Genomic DNA, 11,207 nt, shown 5'->3' on the forward strand with positions numbered 1-11,207 from the left:
GTATACAGATGTGCACAGTTCTATTCATAGTCATCAAAAACTAGAAACAACCCAAATATCCTTCAACTGATGAATAAACATCTAGTCAATGAAGTGCTATTAAGCTATCAAAGGGGATCAGCTACTGATATGCAATAACATGAATGATTCTCAAAACACATGATGCTAATTGAAAGAAGCCAGACACAAAAGGCTACATAAGATATGATCTCACTTATATGTTACTTGGAGAAAAAAACAAAACTACGGGGACAGAAATCAGCTTGAGTGGAGTGGAGCAGGATCAGGGGAGAGGAGGAGAGGGTATTGACTACAAAGCAGCACTAGGGAACTTTCTGGAGTGATGGAAATACTCTCTACCTGGGACTGTGGCGGTGGTTACGATTCTAAACCTTTGTCAAACGCACTGAACTGTCACACCCAAGAAGGATAAATTTTACTCTTTGTCAATTAAATCGAAATAAACCTGATGCTGAATAAAAAGAATGAAAGAATTCAAATCCTACTCTCCCCTGCCCCAGCCCCCAATAACAACATGTAAAAGTGCTAATGGAGATGAAAATAACAACAATGGCACAATTATTCCAATTGTAGAAATTTATGCTGTAGCCCATGCATTTAATAGCGAGCATCATAGGCCTGTAGTCTCCAGAGCACAAAGCCTCCGAAATTGGATAATCTTTCCCTTATCTTCTGTCTCTATCATGAAAAAAAAAAAGGCTTTCATTTTCCAAAACACTTTTTCTTTCTGGAAAAAGATAATATTTTATTTCTTTTTACCCTGTTTCAACCCACAAAGGAATAGAGGCAGCTTACATGAATGCTTTCAATTAAGTAGAGGTTATAAATAAAAAACTGGGGCCAAAGAAAATATGCATCCGATAAGAAAGTCAAGAACAGCAAGGAAGTTGGGGTGTGGATGTGCAGATTATGAACTTCTACCCACTTAGTCATGTAGTCACGAGTTTCCTGATGGCCACAGGATTTGGGAGGCGGATGGGAAAACTAATCAGCCAAATAATTCACAGGGCACAGGACCAGAAACCCTCTAGTCCCAGTGTGGAAGAAAACGTTATCAAGGCAAGACCAAATGCCAAAGTATCCCAGCAGCTTCCTTCATTTCTAACTGGCTTTGGTCTGGGAGAGAGGTAACTCAGCTGGTTAACCCACCTGGAACAAACTTGGTTTCAGATAGAAACTTCTCCAGCTCTGGTGTCTGCCTCTGGGTCATCCCGTTGTCATTCAGGTGGCCTCCTTCCCTCGGGCCAGATTGTTCCTAAGAGAGGAGAAGCATGTGATGTAGTTTTTGGAATGTTGGTGAGGTCCGGAGCTGACAGCCAAGAAAGAATTCTTGAGACGTCTTTGGTGCAAAAAGGTGGTTTTCTTAAAGCATGGGGACAGGACCCGTGGGCAGAAAGAGCTGCTGCCCCGGGGTTGTGACGCGTGGCTGATTATACACTTGGGAGTTGGAGGAGGTAAGGAAAAGGGAGGTGTCCAAAAGGACTTTCATATGCTAAAGAAGATTTACAGGATACTGGAGGCCTTGCTATTGTCAAGCTAGGGTTGTTTTTCCCTCTAGTAAGGCACTAAGATTAAGATAGTTGGGAGCTTCATGGAGGAACGCTGTACTCTGCCTGCCTCAAGGATTGGTCAAGGGGCTGCAGGTTATAATGAAATTTTATTGTGTTTACTTTTCCTCCACCTCTGTTTCCCACGACACCCATGGAAGGGAGGGTGATGTTAGGGCTCCAGAAAATTGAGTTATGGGTCTCTGGAAGTTAGGCTATTGATAAGAATGCTTTTTCCTTGTAAATCACTAAGACATTGGTAAACTGATGGAGACTCGTGTCTTGCAGGACTGTGATCTCTATCAGTTCACCATTTGTTTTTCCTTCCCTTAGCTTTAGGGCAGCCAGGAGTGCCTGAGGAAGGCCACACAGATCCCACCTGGGAGTAGGGGGGTCAGGAGGTTGTGAGGTGTCAGCTTGTGCTTTGTCCTCAGCTTGCCTTCTGCTCCCTCATCAGCATGGACTCCAGAAAGAGCCCTGGCAAAGAAGCAGACCAGGTTCTGGGTCTCGGTCCTTGTCTGGACAGTGACCGGTTGCTCGTGGATTTGTGCAGGACTCAGTCTTCATCTGTAAAATGGGCATACCTAATTAGGAGCCCCACACAACTGTCATGAGAATTTGTTAACAGCTATGAAAATATTTCATAAACTGTGTGACCAGTGACTCCTATTACGGGTTGAACTGTGTCCCCTTAAAGAATGTTAAAGTCTTAACCTCCAGTACCTGTGAATGTCACCTCATTTGGCAATAGGGTCTTTGCAGATGATCAAGGTAAGGTGAGCTCATTAGGGTAGGTGCGAATCCAGTATGACAGATGTCCTTATAAAAAGGAGAAATTTAGACACACAAGAGAGAGATGGTGTGAGGATACAGGAAAATGCCACCTATAATCTGAGGTTGCCTGAAGCTACTAGAAGCTAGGAAAGGGGAACAGACCAGATTCTCCCTCACAGCCCTCAGGGGGAACTGACCCTGCCAACACCTTGATCTTGGACTTCTAGCCTCCAGAGCCTGAGATTTGAAATTTCTGTTATTAAAGCCACCCAGCTTATGGTATTTTGTTATGGCAGCCTGAGGAAGTTACTATGGCACTGATGAGGGAGCAGAAGGCTAGCTGAAGACAGAGCACAAGCTGACAACCCTGCAACCTCCCCGCCAACACACACTCCTGGGTGGGACATGTGTGACATTCTTCCAGGGATCTCCCAACTATCTTAATGTTAATACGTTGCTAGAGGGGAAAACAACCTTAACTTGACAATGGCAAGGCCTCCATTATCCAAATACCCAAGTAACAAATGCCCTCTGAAACTCCATGAACCGGGGAAGTGCACTGAGGTTTAAGCTCTCACTCCCCCAAATGGAATTTCTGGCTCCCTCTCACGAGCTAGACTGCTAAGAAGAAGCCCCTTCCGTGCCTTCCTCTGACTTGTGGTGTGGCAGGGCATGTTTCCCTTGGGTATAGAAGAGCATTTGTCCCTTTGGCCACGTTTTCCAATGGCCTTGTGACCATCCCTTGCTATTCAGGTAGTGGGACCAGAGCTCAAACATCTCCCGTGTCTTGTATGATATACGATCCGTGCAGGTGGGCATCTCCACAGGACATCTGTCAAACAATCAGGAGTCAATCTCGGTCAGTCTCAGTCATCTGTTCCTGGTATCCTGAAGACTGAACCCCTGAAAAAAAAAACTCAGGCAACATGACCTGCCCACCCACACCTCCCACACCATCTCTCATTCTGATTAGATCTGGTGTGTTCGTTTCCTATGGCTACTGTCCCAAATGACTTGGTAGAAATTTAGTCTCCCACACTTCTGCAGGCCAGAAGTCCAAATGAGTTGCATTGAGAGAAAATCAAAATGTCAACAGTTTTTGCACTCCCCCGGGGGCTCTAAGGGAGAATCTGGTTTTTGCCTCTTCTAGCTACTGGAGGCTGCTGCCTTCCTTGGCTTTGGCTGCTTGTCCCAGGCTTGTAGGCGACCATCTTCAAATCCTGCTTCGTGGTCATATCATCTTCTCTTTCACCTCCATCTCCCTCTGCTGTTCTCTTATAAGGATATATTTCATTGTATTTAGAGCCCATCTGGATAATCCAGGATAATCTCCCCAGCTTGAGATCCTTAACCTTATCAACTTTTTTGTCATTTAATGGAACATTCACAGGTTTTAGGGATCAGGTCTTAGATATCTTTGGCGGGGCGGGGGGGGGGGGGGGGCGCATTTTTTCAGCATACCATTCCTGGCTTTAATTCTGTAACCCATCCTGGCCATGCCCATTTTGGTAAATACAGTTGAGGTATCAGAATCCACAAGCTATATGGGATCCATCATGATCAAGGTTGGGGTAGGGATGGGTGGTCACTGATGAAGCTACAGGGCTGGTAATTGAAAAGAACAAAATCAAGGAGGTACTGAGCTTGTCTGAGATAAGATAAGGTAAAAGATTTGCTCAAACCCCAGCATTCATGGTCCAGAGAGAAAGAAGTTCAATTCTGTATCTTCATGTGTACCTATGCAAGAGCTTACAGTAGTTCCAGAACCATAGAAACAGCCCTATGGCAACTTCCTTCTGTTTTCCACTAAATTACCTTTCCTGGAGCAGATAAAATTGGTTGTCTACTCAGTGTTGATTTCCTCCTTTCTTTCCATCTCAACAGAGCCCAGATTTGCTTTAAGGACTCCCCTCCCCCACATGAAGATCTTGGGCTTTAGGGAGGCGACCTCTGCCCTTTAAGTTGCAGATTAAAGTTCTGGTTAAAGTTCTGATTAAACCGGGCAAGTCAGGATGAGTCAGTTTACCAAACCAGTGAATGATCATCACAGAGCATATGGCAGATTACTGGTCTATTACTGGGACAGCAAGGAATGTCTCTTACAGAATTTTGCAAAATGGTTTCCTTGCTCTTCCAAAGAAACATGGAGAAGTCATGGCCTCCTTTCTTCTCTGAACATGGTTGTGACTGGCCATGCCTGGAAGTGTTTTACCATTTAGTGAGCATTTGGAGAGCCAATGTCAGAACTAATTTCACTTACCAAAAGTGGCAGAGTGGAGGGCAGAAAAATATGGGTCTTTAATTAGATAACTGAGCTGCCGAATTAGCCAACCCAGAGAGAGCTACCTCACTTCCAGAGTTCTTATGAGGTGAGATATAATTTGCCTTATCATTTAATTTGAATTAGAGCCAAAAGTATCCTAAGTCACCTCCTGTCCAAGACCTGATAATGCCCAACCCATTTTTCTTTCCAGCAACAGAAATAGAGGAACGGTCAACGTTATACGTAGAAGCTTATATTAAATTTTGAATCAGGGTCCATTTTTATGTAACAAATTAGAGAAAATTGCATTTACCAAAACTCCTCTTAGAAAGCAATCATTGTCTTAGTGGGAAAAATGGTTTGATAAGTATTTGAGGTCACAGCAGAGAATGCGAAGCATTTGATCTTGGGCAGAACAGAGGAGAGGTATTGATTGTGCTTGGGAGGGTATCAAAGCAGTAGACTAAGAGGGAAAATGGAGGAAAGGGAGTGAAAAGATGGCTGAAAGCTGGGGACTGAATGCTGTCACACCTTCTGCTGAACAGTCCCTACATCTCCCCACTCTGGTACAGTGTCCAAAAGCCACAAAATGTGGACCACTTGTAGAAACCAGTGACAGAGCTGACTGTGGTCTCTAGGGATTATATATAGGGTGAAATGACAGCACACAAGAAAGCAGGTTATGAAGACAGAAAGAATCACAAGTAATTCTCCATGAATTTCCCCCAAATCATGAAGAGACATTTGGTTCTCTAAGTTAGTCTTCAGCATTGCATCTCAGCAATAGGGAGCCCCAGGTTATATTGGGGTCACGTGACTAGTTGTGTTACCATTCCTAATACCTGTGTCTGTCCCACATATCACACTGGGCTATCTGGCCCAACCACTCCCAAATTTTGGACCCCAGTCTCCCAATGATCTTTGCTTTGAGTGCCGTTGCATTACCTTAGTCTGCCCCACACTGTGGCCAATGCAAGCCATGCTCACCAGCCCCTTTCGGAAAAGCATAGCTTCCAACACCTCATCCTTCCAACAGGACTTTGCTCTTTCCACCTCGCTTGTAGCTTTTTCTTTTTTGCATGCATGGCATCATGGGTCCTAGACTTTTCAGCGTTTTCAGGGTTTGAATATAGTCTTTCCATGGGAAATGCTTTCCCAGCAGAATTCCCCACCATGGGTATTCAGACCTGCCATTTGCATAAGTAAGCAGCCATTTGTACAGATGAAATGAGCAGTTACATATGTGCAGATAGGTCCTAATAGGTACCGTATGCTTTAATTACCCATTTTCCCAGCCCCCCGAACTGATTGGTTATTAATGCAACAGATGGAGCAATTTAGCACTAGCAAAATCCCCAAATGCCACCCTTCCCTCTACTTCCCAGACCCACGAGCTTCTCCTGGCATCCTCTGCTTCTTTGTCGCTGCAGAATCAATGCCACTGAGCGCTATCCAACACATGCCCTTAGTTCCGCTGACAGTTAAATTGCATTTTTTTAAATGAGGGTGCCACTTGGGAAACCCAGCAGGCCTTCATTGTCAAGGAGACGCTCAAATGAAAAAAGCTGGGTTTCTCAATTGCATCCTGTGTAAGAGCTGGCTGTTTGGAGCTCTGTCGGCTGGAAGTCTTCAAAGTATCTGAAGTTCAGGGCTAGGGATAACTGAGGTTTGCTAAGATGACCCAGAGTTCTGCCGAGATCCTGGGGTCCTTGTGTGCCATCTTGGACAAACTGATGATGGTCAGCACACTCCCATCAGACCATCAAAGACTCAGAACCCCTCAGAGGTGGAGGCAAACAGAAAATCGTTCCGGCCAGCAGGTCGCACGCTGATTTCCTTGAAACCCTGAGAGTTCCCAGAGATACCTGTAAGGTATCTCTGGCAGGGAGAAGCTTGAGCGGCAGGGAAGCTATCCTTCACAACCCTGCATCAACCAGACCTGTTCTGTTTTCACTTTGTGCACTTTATCATTTATTGGGCTTATTCATATGAATAGAAAATCCCACCGCCAAAGTCAGCTGGAAAACCCAACAGGTTATTGGTTTCAGACCTGGCCTTCTAAAATCTCCCAAGTTCTTGATGTGATGGGGGGTAGGAGAGGTGATAGAACAGAAGCTATTTTTAAATATTTTTCAAAGCTTAATAGCACTTCTCCATTTACTGACTGCTCCCTGAAATGTCAGGCAGTGATCTCAACCACCCCCAGCTCCATCCACCACCTTCACGGCCATGACTCACAGGCTTCTGCCTCTAGCACAGACCCCTTTTCCAGAATCCAGGTCTGAATCCAAGCTTGTCCACACTGCCTCTCCTCTTGCAGCTCTCAAGGCATTCCAGCTCAGCTCGTCTCCTCCCTGTTACTCACGGCCCCCACGAACAGATTCTTTTCTGGCATTCTCCTCTCCTCACAAGCACAAGGCGATTTCCTCTATTGAGCCGCAAAGGACAGAACCCTACAAATCCCCCTTGGCAACACTCTCTCCCTTTCTTTGCATTATCTAGCCGATCACCAGGTGCTGTCGATTTCCCTTCCTAACATCTTCATAAACCATTTACTCCCTCCATCCCTTTGGACATCACCCTACTCCAAAAATCACTCAAAGAAGCAACCATAAAGTTTCTTACCTGGTCTCTGCTTCCATTTCCCCTTGTCTGCTCCAAACTCCTCCCACACTGCAGCTGAAGTATAAACTTTTGGCAAGACATATCTGACCACGTCACTCCTCCTCTTAAGTCATGTCAACGTTTTCACAACTTATGATGAAGAACACAATTCTTAACAGGGCCCAAGGCCTTACAAGGCCAGGCTCCAGCCTCATCTCTCAACACATGGCCCCTTGCTGCTGTGTTCCAGCCTCTCTGACTTTTTATCAGTTCCCTGTACACATCAGGCTCCCTTCCACCACAGGGCCTTTGCCCATGCTGTTCCCTCTGCCTGGAATAGTTTTTCCTCCCTTCTCTGTCTAAGCACTCTTTCTCAGCTCTCTGGTTTCTAGTCCCTCTTGATTTGTATGTCCCTCCTGTGCCACACTTGCTACAATCCAGTAATGGGTTATTTGATGAATACCTAACTCTGTTCCATCCCCCACTGGGCTCGAATGCTCCACTTCTCAAGGGTTTCACCTGGCCTGTCACCTGGCCTCTGCAGCCTCCGTGGGTCTGAATTTCGGCATTAATAACGAGAAGACATTCACCTCAGGAAAAGAGACAGTCAGATCTGTCTTCCTGATCCAGCTGCTTCCTGAGCACAGTTCCGCATACACAGTGGGGCTCCCAGAGCAGCCACTCAGACCTGTGAAAGCTTCTCAAGTCAACCACCAACTTACAGGAAATACAGAGGACAGAGGAACTTATTAAATGCCACCAAGGGAATGCAATTAGCAAAGTCCAGATTGTGGGAAACTTAAGAGGGCAAATGACTCAGTTCCTTCAGCAACAACAAATTGCAAGATGATAGGGAAAGAATCTACAGTTTAAAAAGAGTCTTAGGAGACACACTAACTGATCACAGAGTGGATTTTATTTGGATCCCAATTCAAACAAGTAAACTTAAACAAACATATATAAGACAACTCAGAAGTATAAACACTGACTAGATGATTAATAATATGAAGAAATTACTATTGACTGTTCTGGGCTATGATGACAGTATTGTGATTTTATTTTAAAAGGGGATTTTTTTGTCCCAGAAGCAAAGAGTAGGATGGTGGTTGCTGGGGGCTGGGGGCTAGGGAAATGGGAAGATATTTTCAAAGGGTACAAAGTTTCAATTATGTACGATGAATAAGTTCTAGAGCTCTAATGTATACCTGAAATTGCTAAGAGGATAGATTTTAAATCTTCTCACTATACACATACAGACGCGCGCACACACACACGTGGTGAACAGTAGAAGTGGTAGATAAGCTAAGTAGCTTGATTGTGGTGATCATTCACCATGTATATGTATATATCACAACATCAAGTTGTATAGGTTACACATACACAAGTTTTATATGTCAGTAATATCTCAATAAAGCTATTAAAATAAAATAGAGAAGTTTTCGCTTTTTGAGATGCACACTGAAATATTTGCAGATGAATTGATAGACGTTTGGGATTCTCTTCAAAATCATCCAGGGTGGGACACCTGGGTGGCTCAGTTGGTTAAGAGGCTGCCTTCAGCTCGAGTCATGATCCCAGGGTCCTGGGATCGAGTCCCACATCGGGCCCCTTGCTCAGCAGGGAACCTGCTTCTCCCTTTGCCTCTACCCTTTCCCCCTGCTTGTGCTCTCTCTCTCCCTTTCTCAGACAAATAAATAAATATAATCTTAAAAAAAAAATCATCCGGGATGCAGATGGAAGGGGGTGTAGATGACAAAAGGTTGTTCATAATTGGCAGTTGTCAGAGTTGGATGATGGATATATTGGAGTGGGATACACTATTCTCTCTCTAGTTATTTACGTATATTTGAAATATACTGTAATTTTTTAAAACTTTGAAAAATAATGTCTCCAGGAAGAATCATCAACAAATACTTTGTCCAGCCCCTACCATATGTTGTTCACTAGTCTAGGTGCTCGAAATACATCAGCAACAAAACAAAGATTCCTACCTTCCTGGAGCTCACATTCGGCAGGGGGGTGGGGGGAGAAAAACCATGAATTTGATTATTGTGTTTAAAGCCATAGGAGAAACTGTGAACGGCCTAAGTGGGGTTGGGAGTTAGAGAGGGAGTGGGTTGTCACTTTGAACTGAGTGGTAGGGACACTTGTGTGAAGACCCTGGCAGAGATGAGGGAGTCAGCCAGTGGGTGTCAGGAGGAAGGGCATTCCTGGGAGAGGTAATGGCCAAAGCGAAGGCAAGAGGCAAGCGTGTGCCTGCTATATTTGACCAACAGCAAGGAGACCAGCGTGGCTGGAGTGAAGTGAGTTTGAAGATGTATAGACCAGAGAGGTATGGGATGGGGCAAAGATCGCGTAAGGCCTGTGTAAGGACTTCGGTTTTTGCCCTGAACGGGGTGGGGGTAATGCAGAGTTCTGAGCAGAAGAGGTACACAATGGGACTGCCTTTAGAGTCCCCTTGGCTGCTATGCTGAGAATAGACTGTAGGGGTCAGAGCAACAAGCTCACTTAGGAGGCTCCTACCCTAGAGGGATGGTGGCTCAGACCAGGGAGTGGAGGTGGACACAAATGCTTGGATACTGGATACATTTTGGAAGCAAAGCCGCCAAGAATGCAGACGGAGTGAAAGAAAGGAGTCTGGGATAACTCCGAGGTTTATAACCAGAGCAACTAGATGGATGAAGTTCCGTGTCATGCCATCTCAGTTAAGGGAATTTCTCTTTCACAGCCAGCAAGTCCAGAATAAGCCATCCAGGGCCGGTGGGGTTGCTGCACCTTGGTCTTGGGCCCAGACTATTCCCAGCTTTCTTCTCCACCAACCCCCAGGAACTGTGCTCAGCCTCGTGGTCCAAGATGGAATCCCAGCCATCACATCCATATTCCAAATAGCGGGATGTGGAAGGAGGGAAAGGGGAGCAAATGGGCCAGCTATATTTTAAGAACATTTTCCAGAAGCTGCCATACAACTCTTGTGCTTACATCCCATCGTCTGGAAGTTAGCCCCATTCCACATCTACCTCCTGGAATGCCAGGAAATATAGCCTCTATTCCAGATAGCCAACAAAAAACTAGAGGTTTTATCACTGAAGAGGAGGGAGAGAACAGATACTAGGGTAAGCACATGCAGACTCTGCCACACCATCCATCTTGTTGCCCAAAGTGGAACCTCAGTCCTTCCTAGGGGTTCTTCCTCAAGTAGTGTCAATTCTACCTCCTCAATAGAATAGCATGCTTCTCATCAGCCCAGGCTTTGGAGTCAAAGAAACCCGAATTTAAATCCCTGTTCTGTCCTTTAACATCTCTGCAACTTCACACTTCCATTTTGTGATCTTTTGCGTAAGCTTCTCCCAGGCTCAGAATGCCCCTTATCCTTAGTCTTCAGATAGCATACTCCTAGTCATGCCGCAATACCCAATCCTAATGGCCCCATTTTAGGAAGCCTTCCTTGACTTTCTCAGAGTGCTGTGAATCCACTTTCCTTACTTACTGGGATAGTTTTGTACCAATGACTGAAGTTCGGGAAAATTACCTTACCTCATTTAATCTTTATGATTAATTAATTAATTACCTTACCTCATTTAATCTTTATAACCTTGCTCTCTGGAATATCACACCCATTTTACAAAGGAGGACAATGAAGCCCAGAGAAGTAAAAGGCAGAGTTTACACTGGACATCAGAGACCCTGATCTTTCTGTTAGCTCCTAGTCCTAGGACACAGACCCTCTATGTCTTACTCTAGTGAGAAAGCCTGGTTGTGCAGACCCCTCCCCAGCGAACCTCTGCTGGGGATGGCAGCGGAACCGCCCCCCCACCAAGCAGTGGGCTGAAGATCCCCTGCCTGCTGGGGAGTGAGTCGATAACCTCATTCTTCCCTACGTACTAGGTCTAATTCATTTCTGTATGCCCAGCACACAATTAGCATTCAGAAAATGTTTCTTTTATCTCAACTGTTTCCAAATATTTAAATGTCCGCATGTGTAAGAATTAAATAAATGG

At 45.1% G+C, this 11,207-nt stretch overlaps 1 long non-coding RNA gene across 1 annotated transcript in view; it reads right to left on the minus strand.

Annotated features, from left to right (window-relative positions):
* LOC135365411 (uncharacterized) overlaps window positions 1-1,293 on the minus strand; it is a 37,118-nt gene extending 35,825 nt beyond the window's left edge. The window contains exon 1 of the long non-coding RNA XR_010413195.1: window positions 1,171-1,293. This is a non-coding gene — a long non-coding RNA (uncharacterized LOC135365411). The remainder of the gene's footprint in view (window positions 1-1,170) is intronic.
* Between the last annotated feature and the right edge of the window lie 9,914 nt (window positions 1,294-11,207).

The sequence above is a fragment of the Mirounga angustirostris genome, unplaced genomic scaffold (assembly GCF_029215605.1).
Source record: "Mirounga angustirostris isolate CCGP_5_RB_7025 unplaced genomic scaffold, mMirAng1.0.hap1 SCAF_7, whole genome shotgun sequence".
NCBI lineage: Eukaryota > Metazoa > Chordata > Mammalia > Carnivora > Phocidae > Mirounga > Mirounga angustirostris.